The sequence below is a fragment of the Montipora foliosa genome, chromosome 11 (genome assembly GCF_036669935.1).
Source record: "Montipora foliosa isolate CH-2021 chromosome 11, ASM3666993v2, whole genome shotgun sequence".
NCBI lineage: Eukaryota > Metazoa > Cnidaria > Anthozoa > Scleractinia > Acroporidae > Montipora > Montipora foliosa.
Window position 1 is genome coordinate 33,537,509 of NC_090879.1, and position 10,000 is coordinate 33,547,508.

The window sequence follows — 10,000 nt, forward strand, 5'->3', positions numbered from 1 at the left end:
ATGAGTCTTAGCATTTCTTTGATATAGTTTGTGGGGATTGGAGGGTTATTTCACAGTGACAGTTTTCGCATGCTTTGCATCCTGTAGTGATTCTCTCTTCCTGCGGTATATTTGTATATAGACTTGTGACATCCATCGATAAAAGGAAAGTTCGTTTTCCTATCTTCGTCTCTTCAATGAAATTGATGAAATCTGTAGAGTCTTTAAGTCCTTTGTAGTGTGCATCTCCTGCCGGAAAAGTTGAAGACATAATAGACTGCTCTGTCTCCTTTTATGGTAATGTGTCCTGAATGAAGCTAGAAAATTTGGCACTTGATCCATGTGAAAATGTGTTGACCACACGTTAAAGTATTCAAAAATATTAAAATGTCAATCACACTTTTGAAAGTAATACTGCGGGTTTAGACAGGGAGTTTATGTGGGGGATTATCCTCATTTTGGTAGGGACTAGACCCAAAAATATGTCCCCTGTATGTAGGGCATTATCCTTGTTTTGTTTTGCTTTTTGGCTAATGGCCCGTGTTTCCCCGGGGTGGGGGTTTACAATGAAAGGTGCATTAGTCTGCGCTTTACCCTTGATCTTCAGTCTGCATCTTACTCTGAACAAGTCGAAAACCGACTCAAAATCCAACTCGAAATCCAACTCGAAAATCCAACTCGAAAATTCAACTCGAAAATCTAACTCGAAAATCTAACTCGAAATCCTACTCGAAATCCATCTCGAAATCCTAAGTAGGTAAATGGGCAACCTCTCCCTGCCGATTCATGGATAAGGGTTAATGAGGATTACCAGAACAAATGTCACGCTGGGCGTTCCAGCGTGTACATGAATGTCGTTCATTTCTGAAGTGCGTCAACTAACACTACATCCGAAAAACACGAAAAAAAACGTTTTACGAGCGATGAGCCATGTAGGGGGCGTGCTGGATCATTTTCCAGCCAAGAATAGATTTACATAAATTCCCAGCATCAAACTGCGTGCGGAGCGGCTATTAATATTGGTATTTAATTAGGATGATCACAAAACTTCGCTTGCATCATCATTTTCCTTGAGAATTGTTAACTTTCATTGTCCAAGATTGTTGCTTAGTTGCTTTTTATGACTGCAAACATCTACTTTTTAAAATAACCTTAACCTTAGGCCTTCTCTACGGCAAATTTTGAAAGAGCCACCACTCACATCTTTTTAAAGGGGAAAATCCCCAAAAGACATGCTCGTAAGAGCAAAGCTTTAAAGAGGTCAAAGACCGAAAATACGTTACAAAAGTCTCAACCGTTAAGGAGTTATGTAGGCCTGTCAATCCTTGATACTTTCTACTGTACATATTCTGACCCCTTTCATACCGGGTTATTAAAGTATCTTTACTACTTCATGCTCGGACAAGGCAACGGACTAAAATGTACTAATTCCCAACCCCATAGGGAAAAGCAAAGGCCAAAATGTACTAATCCCTCACATTTCTGGGAAGGCAACACAAAAAATGAATTAAGTTGGGGGGGGGGGAGTGCACAGTGACAGGTGCATAACGTTATAATTTAACTGTTGAAATAGCCCAAACCTTTTAGAAATTAGGCCTAAAGTTAGTAGTTATAAAAAGTTTGGGCTTTTTCATCAGTTACATTATAACCTTAGTGAACATTTTAGACTGACCACCTCGAAAATCCAACTCCAAATCCAATTCGAAATCCTAACTCGACAATTAGTCTGTCTCCGACAGAGAGTAAAATTCGCAGACCACGTGGCACGTGATCACGTCCAGCAAAGTGTTCAGCAACTGCTGTCCGCTCAGGAAGTTCTGCTTTCTGTTTTTTGTCCTGATCGAGAGAGCAGTTACGCGCGAGATCAGAAACATTCTTTTAAGCCCGCGCAAAAGGTAAGCACCAATTACTTTCCAGTTTTTAGAATCTTTCTTTGAGCTTATTCCTTAACGCATCTTTCGCCGTTATCCTGGTGCTACTGATTTATTACTTGCAATCAAACTGAATGAAATCATCTCCGACCAATTAGTTTACTTACATCTCTCTTCAACTTAGCAATCGAATTTTTAGATAAAGTAAACACCCGCATATAAGAACACTGATTTCAGGTTTCAGGCTGATCATGTTCTTATTTAAGGGGTGCATAGTAAGAAATCAGCCTAAAAGTGTTCATTAAATTGCCTTACAACTGGTTTCACAAATACTTCAACTTGTACATTTCTAGAGGTTTAATTAACGTACAAGCCTTTTTAAAAATAGATTTTAAAGTTTGTATTGGTCCTGAAAACCATATTACTTTGATCACTTACTGTACTGTACGTTTTCCTTATTCCAATACCCTTTCCCTTTATATTAAGAACATGTTTTATGTATCAGGCTGAATTTGCTCTTATTTATATGGTGCTTTATTGGCCAAATTTCAGCCTGATGTTCTTAATCCACTTGTTCTTATAGGCGGGTGTTGACTATGGTTTGCCGTTTGTTGCAAAATTCAACAATGTATATTTGTATGCCACAATATATATATTGATTTATCTTCAACATAGGATATTTTAATTTAACGACTATAATCATTGAACTTCAACACAGGATATTTTCATTCAACGACTACATTCATTCAACTTCAACACCGGCTATTTTTGTGCAAGAAGAATATTTATTCAACTTCAACACCCAAAGTTACGTTTTATGCAACGAATATATTTATTCAACTTCAACAACAATATTTTCATTCAACAAATCATATACATTCAACTCTTTGCAAGTTCCCAGACATCGGTAATTTCTTATTCAACTAAGCGCCACCTCCCTAAGGTTATTTTAAAAAGTAGATGTTTGCAGTCATAAAACGCAAAACTAAGCAACAATCGTCGACAATGAAAGTTAACAATTCTCAAGGAAAATGATGATGCAAGCGAAGTTTTGTAATCATCCTAATTAAATACCAATATTTATAGCCGCTCCGCACACAGCTTGATGCTGGGAATTTATTTCAGTGCGAATGATTGCTTGCTGGCGAGCTTGTGTGTGAATCTATTCTTGGCTGGAAAATGATCCAGCACGCCCCCTTCATGGCTCATCGCTCGTAAAACGTTTTTTTCTGGTTTTTCGGATGTAGTGTTAGTTGACGCACTTCAGATGTGAACGACATTCATGTACCCGCTGGAACGCCTACAATAAACACCATAAACACCGAGCGTGACATTTGTTCTGGTAATCCTCATTAACCCTTATCCATGAATCGGCAGGGAGAGGTTGCCCATTTTCCTACTTAGGATTTCGAGTTGGATTTCGAGTAGGATTTCGAGTTAGATTTTCGAGTTAGATTTTCGAGTTGAATTTTCGAGTTGGATTTTCGAGTTGGATTTCGAGTTGCATTGCGAGTCGGTTTTCGACTTGTTCAGAGTAAGATGCAGACTGAAGATCCAGGGTAAAGTGCAGGCTAATGCACTTTTGATTGTAAACCCGCACCCCGGGGAATTATGGGGCATTAGCCAAAAAGCAAAACAAAACAAGGATAATGCCCTACATACAGGGGACATATTTTTGGGTCTAATCCCTACCAAAATGAGGATAATCCCCCACATAAACTCCTTGTCTAAACCTGCAGTATTACTTTCAAAAACGTGATTGACATTTTAATATTTTTGAATACTTTAACGTGTGGTCAACACATTTTCACATGGATCAAGTGCCAAATTTTCTAGCTTTATTCAGGACACATTACCATAAAAGGAGACAGAGCAGTCTATTATATCTTCAACTTTTCCGGCAGGAGATGCACACTACAAAGGACTTAAAGATTCTACAGATTTCATCAATTTCATTGAAGAGACGAAGATAGGAAAACGAACTTTTCTTTTATCGATGGACGTCACAAGTCTATATACAAATATACCACAGGAAAAGAGAATCACTACAGGATGCAAAGCATGCGAAAACTGTCACTGTGCAATAACCCTCCAATCCCCACAAACTATATCAAAGAAATGCTAAGACTCAAAAAGAATTCTTTCCAGTTCAACTATCTACAAATTCACGGTAATAAAATGGCCTTTGCCTTTGCAAATATTTTCATGGCCGATCTTGAGACACAGATTCTTAGCAAAAGCCTCATAAAGGCAATGATTTGGAAACGATACATTGACGGCATTTTTTCGTTGTGGGATGTGAAAAAACCGGATATAGACAAGTTCATCAAACAAGCAAACTCACACCACCCTACCATCCAATTTACAGCTGAGATCTCAAACACTGAGGCCATTGTATACACTGTTGTATACAAAGGCAAACGCTGTCAAAATCAATCTGAAACATTTCAGTACACTCATTTTTCTTCCAGCCACTCACCAGGTGTCAAAAAAAGGATTCGTGAAGGGCGAAGCCCTTAAGACTTCAACGCACTAATTTTTCAAGAACAACATTTGAAGAGAACATTCACAAATTAAAATCACGTCTCCGTGCTAGAGGCTATCCAAAACGTCTGATTGAGACACTCCTAACAGACATAAAATTTAAAGAAAGGCAATCAGCGCTGAAGGAAAGAAATGAAATCCCTTACTCCTTCTTACTCCTTCTTGCTCGGACAAGGCAACGGCCTAAAATGTACTAATCCCTCACCTCTCTGGGAAGACAACAGAAAAATGAATTAAGGTTCGGGGAAGGGGGGGGGTTCACAGTGACATGTGCATAACGTTATAATGTAACTGTTGAAATAGCCCAAACCTTTTAGAAATTAGGCCTAAAGTTAGTAGTTATAAAAGGTTTGGGCTTTTTCATCAGTTACATTATAACCTTAGTCTACATTTTACACTGACCACCTCGAAAATCCAACTCGAAATCCAATTCGAAATCCTAACTCGACAATTAGTCTGTCTCTGACAGAGAGTAAAATTCGCAGACCACGTGGCACGTGATCACGTCCAGCAAAGTGTCCAGCAACTGCTGTCCGCTCAGGAAGTTCTGCTTTCTGTTTTTTGTCCTGATCGAGAGATCGGTTACGCGCGAGATCAGAAACATTCATTTAAGCCCGCGCAAAAGGTAAGCACCAATTCACTTCTCAGTTTTTAGAATCTTTCTTTGAGCTTATGCCTTAACGCATCTTTCGCCGTTATCCTGGTGCTACTGATATATTACTTGCATTCAACCTGGATGAAATCATCTCCGATCAATTAGTTTACCTACATCTCTCTTCAACTTAGCAATCGAATTTTTAGATAAAGTAAACACCCGCATATAAGAACACTGACTTCAGGTTTCAGGCTGATCGTGTTCTTATTTAAGGGGTGCATAGTAAGAAATCAGCCTGAAAGTGTTCTTAAAATGTCCTTACAACTGGTTTCACAAATACTTCAACTTGTACATTTCTAGAGGTTTAATTAACGTACAAGCCTTTTTAAAAATAGATTTTAAAGTTTGTATTGGTCCTGAAAACCATATTACTTTGATCACTTACTGTACTGTACGTTTTCCTTATTCCAATACCCTTTCCCTTTATATTAAGAACATGTTTTATTTATCAGCCTGAATTTGCTCTTATTTATATGGTGCTTTATTGGCCAAATTTCAGCCTGATGTTCTTAATACACTTGTTCTTATAGGCGGGTGTTGACTATGGTTTGCCGTTTGTTGCAAAATTCAACAATGTATATTTGTATGGAACAAGATATATATATTGATTCATATTCAACATAGGATATTTTAATTTAACGACTATAATCATTGAACTTCAACACAGGATATTTTCATTCAACGACTACATTCATTCAACTTCAACACGGGCTATTTTTGTGCAAGAAGAATATTTATTCAACTTCAACAACAATATTTTGAATTCATTCAACAAATCATATTCATTCAACTCTTCGCAAGTTCCCAGACATCGGTAATTTCTTATTCAACAAAGCGCCACCTCCCTAAGGTTATTTTAAAGAGTAGATGTTTGCAGTCATAAAACGAAAAATTAAGCAACAATCGTGGACAATGAAAGTTAACAATTCTCAAGGAAAATGATGATGCAAGCGAAGTTTTGTAATCATCCTAATTAAATACCAATAGTAATAGCCGCTCCGCACACAGTTTGATGCTGGGAATTTATTTCAGTGCGAATGATTGCTTGCTGGCGGCCTTGTGTGTGAATCTATTCTTGGCTGGAAAATGATCCAGTACGCCCCCTTCATGGCTCATCGCTCGTAAAACGTTTTTTTTTTTTTGTTTTTGGGATGTAGTGTTAGTTGACGCACTTCAGATGTGAACAACATTCATGTACACGCTGGAACGCCTACAATAAACACCATAAACACCCAGCGTGACATTTGTTCTGGTAATCCTCATAAAGCCTTATCCATGAATCGGCAGGAAGAGGTTCCCTATTTACCTACTTACGATTTCGAGTTGGATTTCGAGTAGGATTTCGAGTTGAATTTTCGAGTTGAATTTTGGAGTTGGATTTTCGAGTTGGATTTCGAGTTGGATTTCGAGTCGTTTTTCGACTTGTTCAGAGTAAGATGCAGACTGAAGATTAAGGGTAAAGCGCAGACTAATGCGCCTTTCATTGTAAACCCCCACCCCGGGGAAACATGGGGCATTAGCCAGAAAGGAAAACAAAACAAGGATAATGCCCTACATACAGGGGACATATTTTTGGGTCTAATCCCTACCAAAATGAGGATAATCCCCCACATAAACTCCTTGTCTAAACCCGCAATATTACTTTCAAAAGTGTGATTGACACTTTAATATTTTTGACTGCTTTAACGTTTGGTCAACACATTTTCACATGAATCAAGTGCCAAATTTTCTAGCTTTATTCAGGACACATTACCATAAAAGGAGACAGAGCAGTCTATTATGTCTTCAACTTTTCCGGCAGGTGATGCACACTACAAAGGACTTAAAGACTCTACAGATTTCATCAATTTCATTGAAGAGACGAAGATAGGAAAACGAACTTTTCTTTTATCGATGGACGTCACAAGTCTAAATACAAATATACCACAGGAAGAGAGAATCACTACAGGATGCAAAGCATACGAAAACTGTCACTGTGAAATAACCCTCCAATCCCCACAAACTATATCAAAGAAATGCTAAGACTCATACTCAAAAAGAATTCTTTCCAGTTCAACTATCTACAAATTCACGTTAATAAAATGGGCTTTGCCTTTGCAAATATTTTCATGGCCGATCTTGAGACACAGATTCTTAGCAAAAGCCTCATAAAGGCAATGATTTGGAAACGATACATTGACGGCATTTTTTCGTTGTGGGATGTGAGAAAACCGGATATAGACAAGTTCATCAAACAAGCAAACTCACACCACTCTACCATCAAATTTACAGCTGAGATCTCAAACACTGAGGCCATTGTATACACTGTTGTATACAAAGGCAAACGCTTTCAAAATCAATCTGTAACATTTCAGTACACTCATTTTTCTTCCATTCACTCACCAGGTGTCAATAAAAGAATTCGTGAAGGGCGAAGCCCTTAAGACTTCAACGCACTAATTCTTCAAGAACAACATTTGAAGAGAACATTTACAAACTAAAATCACGTCTCCGTGCTAGAGGCTATCCAAAACTTTTCATTGAGACACTCCTAACAGACATAAAATTTACAGAAAGGGAATCAGCGCTGAAGGAAAGAAATGAAATCCCTCAAGATATCTTGCCCTTTGTGACACAGTATCACCCGGCAGTGCCAAACGTGCTTTATTAAAAAATTGGCACTTCATACAACAACAGCCTTCTCTACGGCAAATTTTGAAAGAGCCACCACTCACATCTTTTCAAAGGGGAAAATCCCTTAAAGACATGCTCGTAAGAGCAAAGCTTTAAAGAGGTCAAAGACCGAGAATACGTTACAAAAGTCTCAACCGTTAAGGAGTTGTGTAGGCCTGTCAATCCTTGATACTTTCTACTGTACATATTCTGACCCCTTTCATTTCGGGCTATTAAAGTGTCCTTACTCCTTCTTGCTCGGACAAGGCAACGGACTAAAATGTACTAATTCCCCACCCCATAGGGAAAAGCAAAGGCCAAAATGTACTAATCCCTCACCTCTCTGGGAAGACAACGCAAAAAATGAATTAAGGTTGGGAGGGAGGATTTACAGTGACAGGTGCATATGGTTATAATGTAACTGTTGAAATAGCCCAAACCTTTTAGACATTAGGCCTAAAGTTAGTAGTTATAAAAGGTTTGGGCTTTTTCATCAGTTACATTGTAACCTTAGTCTACTTTTTACACTGACCACCTCGAAAATCCAACTCGAAATCCAATTCGAAATCCTAACTTGACAATTAGTCTGTCGCCGACAGAGAGTAAAATTTGCAGACCACGTGGCACGCGATCACGTCCAGCAAAGTGTCCAGCAACTGCTGTCCGCTCAGGAAGTTCTGCTTTCTGTTTTTTGTCCTGATCGAGAGAGCAGTTACGCGCGAGATCAGAAACATTCATTTAAGCCCGCGCAAAAGGTAAGCACCAATTCACTTCTCAGTTTTTAGAATCTTTCTTTGAGCTTATGCCTTAACGCATCTTTCGCCGTTATCCTGGTGCTACTGATATATTACTTGCATTCAACCTGGATGAAATCATCTCCGATCAATTAGTTTACCTACATCTCTCTTCAACTTAGCAATCGAATTTTTAGATAAAGTAAACACCCGCATATAAGAACACTGATTTCAGGTTTCAGGCTGATCGTGTTCTTATTTAAGGGGTGCATAGTAAGAAATCAGCCTGAAAGTGTTATCAAAATGTCCTTACAACTGGTTTCACAAATACTTCAACTTGTACATTTCTAGAGGTTTAATTAACGTACAAGCCTTTTTAAAAATAGATTTTAAAGTTTGTATTGGTCCTGAAAACCATATTACTTTGATCACTTACTGTACTGTACGTTTTCCTTATTCCAATACCCTTTCCCTTTATATTAAGAACATGTTTTATTTATCAGCCTGAATTTGCTCTTATTTATATGGTGCTTTATTGGCCAAATTTCAGCCTGATGTTTTTCATCCACTTGTTCTTATAGGTGGGTGTTGACTATGGTTTGCCGTTTGTTGCAAAATTCAACAATGTATATTTGTATGCAACAATATATATATTGATTCATCTTCAACACAGGATATTTTAATTTAATGACTATAATCATTCAACTTCAACACAGGATATTTTTATTCAACGACTACATTCATTCAACTTCAACACGGGCTATTTTTGTGCACGAAGAATATTTATTCAACTTCAACACCCAAAAATTACGTTTCATGCAACGAATATATTTATTCAACTTCAACAACAATATTTTCATTCAACAAATCATATTCATTCAACTCTTCGCAAGTTCCCAGACATCGGTAATTTCTTATTCAAAAAAGCGCCACCTCCCTACCCCACTGCTACCCCTTCTTAAAAAAGAAGAGCGTGAAAAGCATCTTGAAAAGCAGCATGGCTGCCCAGGAACAACGTTTCAACCAGTGTTTTGATGATACAGTCTGTATTGTGAACTTCTTTAACGTACCAGGAAGTTATTACAGGCCTGCACGGACTCCTTGGGCTCCCCGTGTGGTTTTTTCGGTTGCATCGCATTTGAACCTAAAAGAAACAGTAATTTTGCTCTGACGAGCGTGTCTTTGAGGGATTTACCCCTTTTGTATGATATTATTGGAGGTTTTAAGTAGATCCAATTCAGCATAGGCTGATTTTCTATGGTGCTCCATTGTTCTACCAGTAACCTTTTAAGATTTTTGACTCCTGGGTGGTACGTAGTGGCTAAACGCAAAGTCCTTTCCTTTGCTTTTTCTTTTGTGTTAGAGCCGATGGTCTAGAGTCAAAGTTGACCTCTAGCAGACACCTTTCCACAATTGTATTTGGATAGCCGCGTGCTCTCAGGCGTTGTTTGAATTTCTCAAGGCTAGGCTCTCTTCAAATGTTGTTGTCGAACAGTTTGTTCTAGGCAGTCTAATAGGCCACGTTCGAGATATTTCCTCGCCAGTTGTTTCATTTTCACCATTCC

General features: G+C 38.3%; 1 protein-coding gene across 3 annotated transcripts in view; it reads left to right on the top strand.

Moving 5' to 3' along the window:
- Nucleotides 1-1,742: 1,742 nt before the first annotated feature.
- LOC137975529 (protein eiger-like) overlaps nt 1,743-10,000 on the top strand; it is a 30,567-nt gene continuing 22,309 nt past the window's right edge. Inside the window, exon 1 of one of the 3 annotated variants that reach the window (XM_068822640.1) lies at nt 1,743-1,874. The gene's annotated coding sequence lies outside the window, so the exon portion shown is untranslated. Of the gene's footprint in view, nt 1,875-4,880; nt 5,020-8,318; nt 8,457-10,000 lie in introns of those variants that run through there. The other 2 variants (XM_068822641.1, XM_068822639.1) reach the window with 2 other exon arrangements.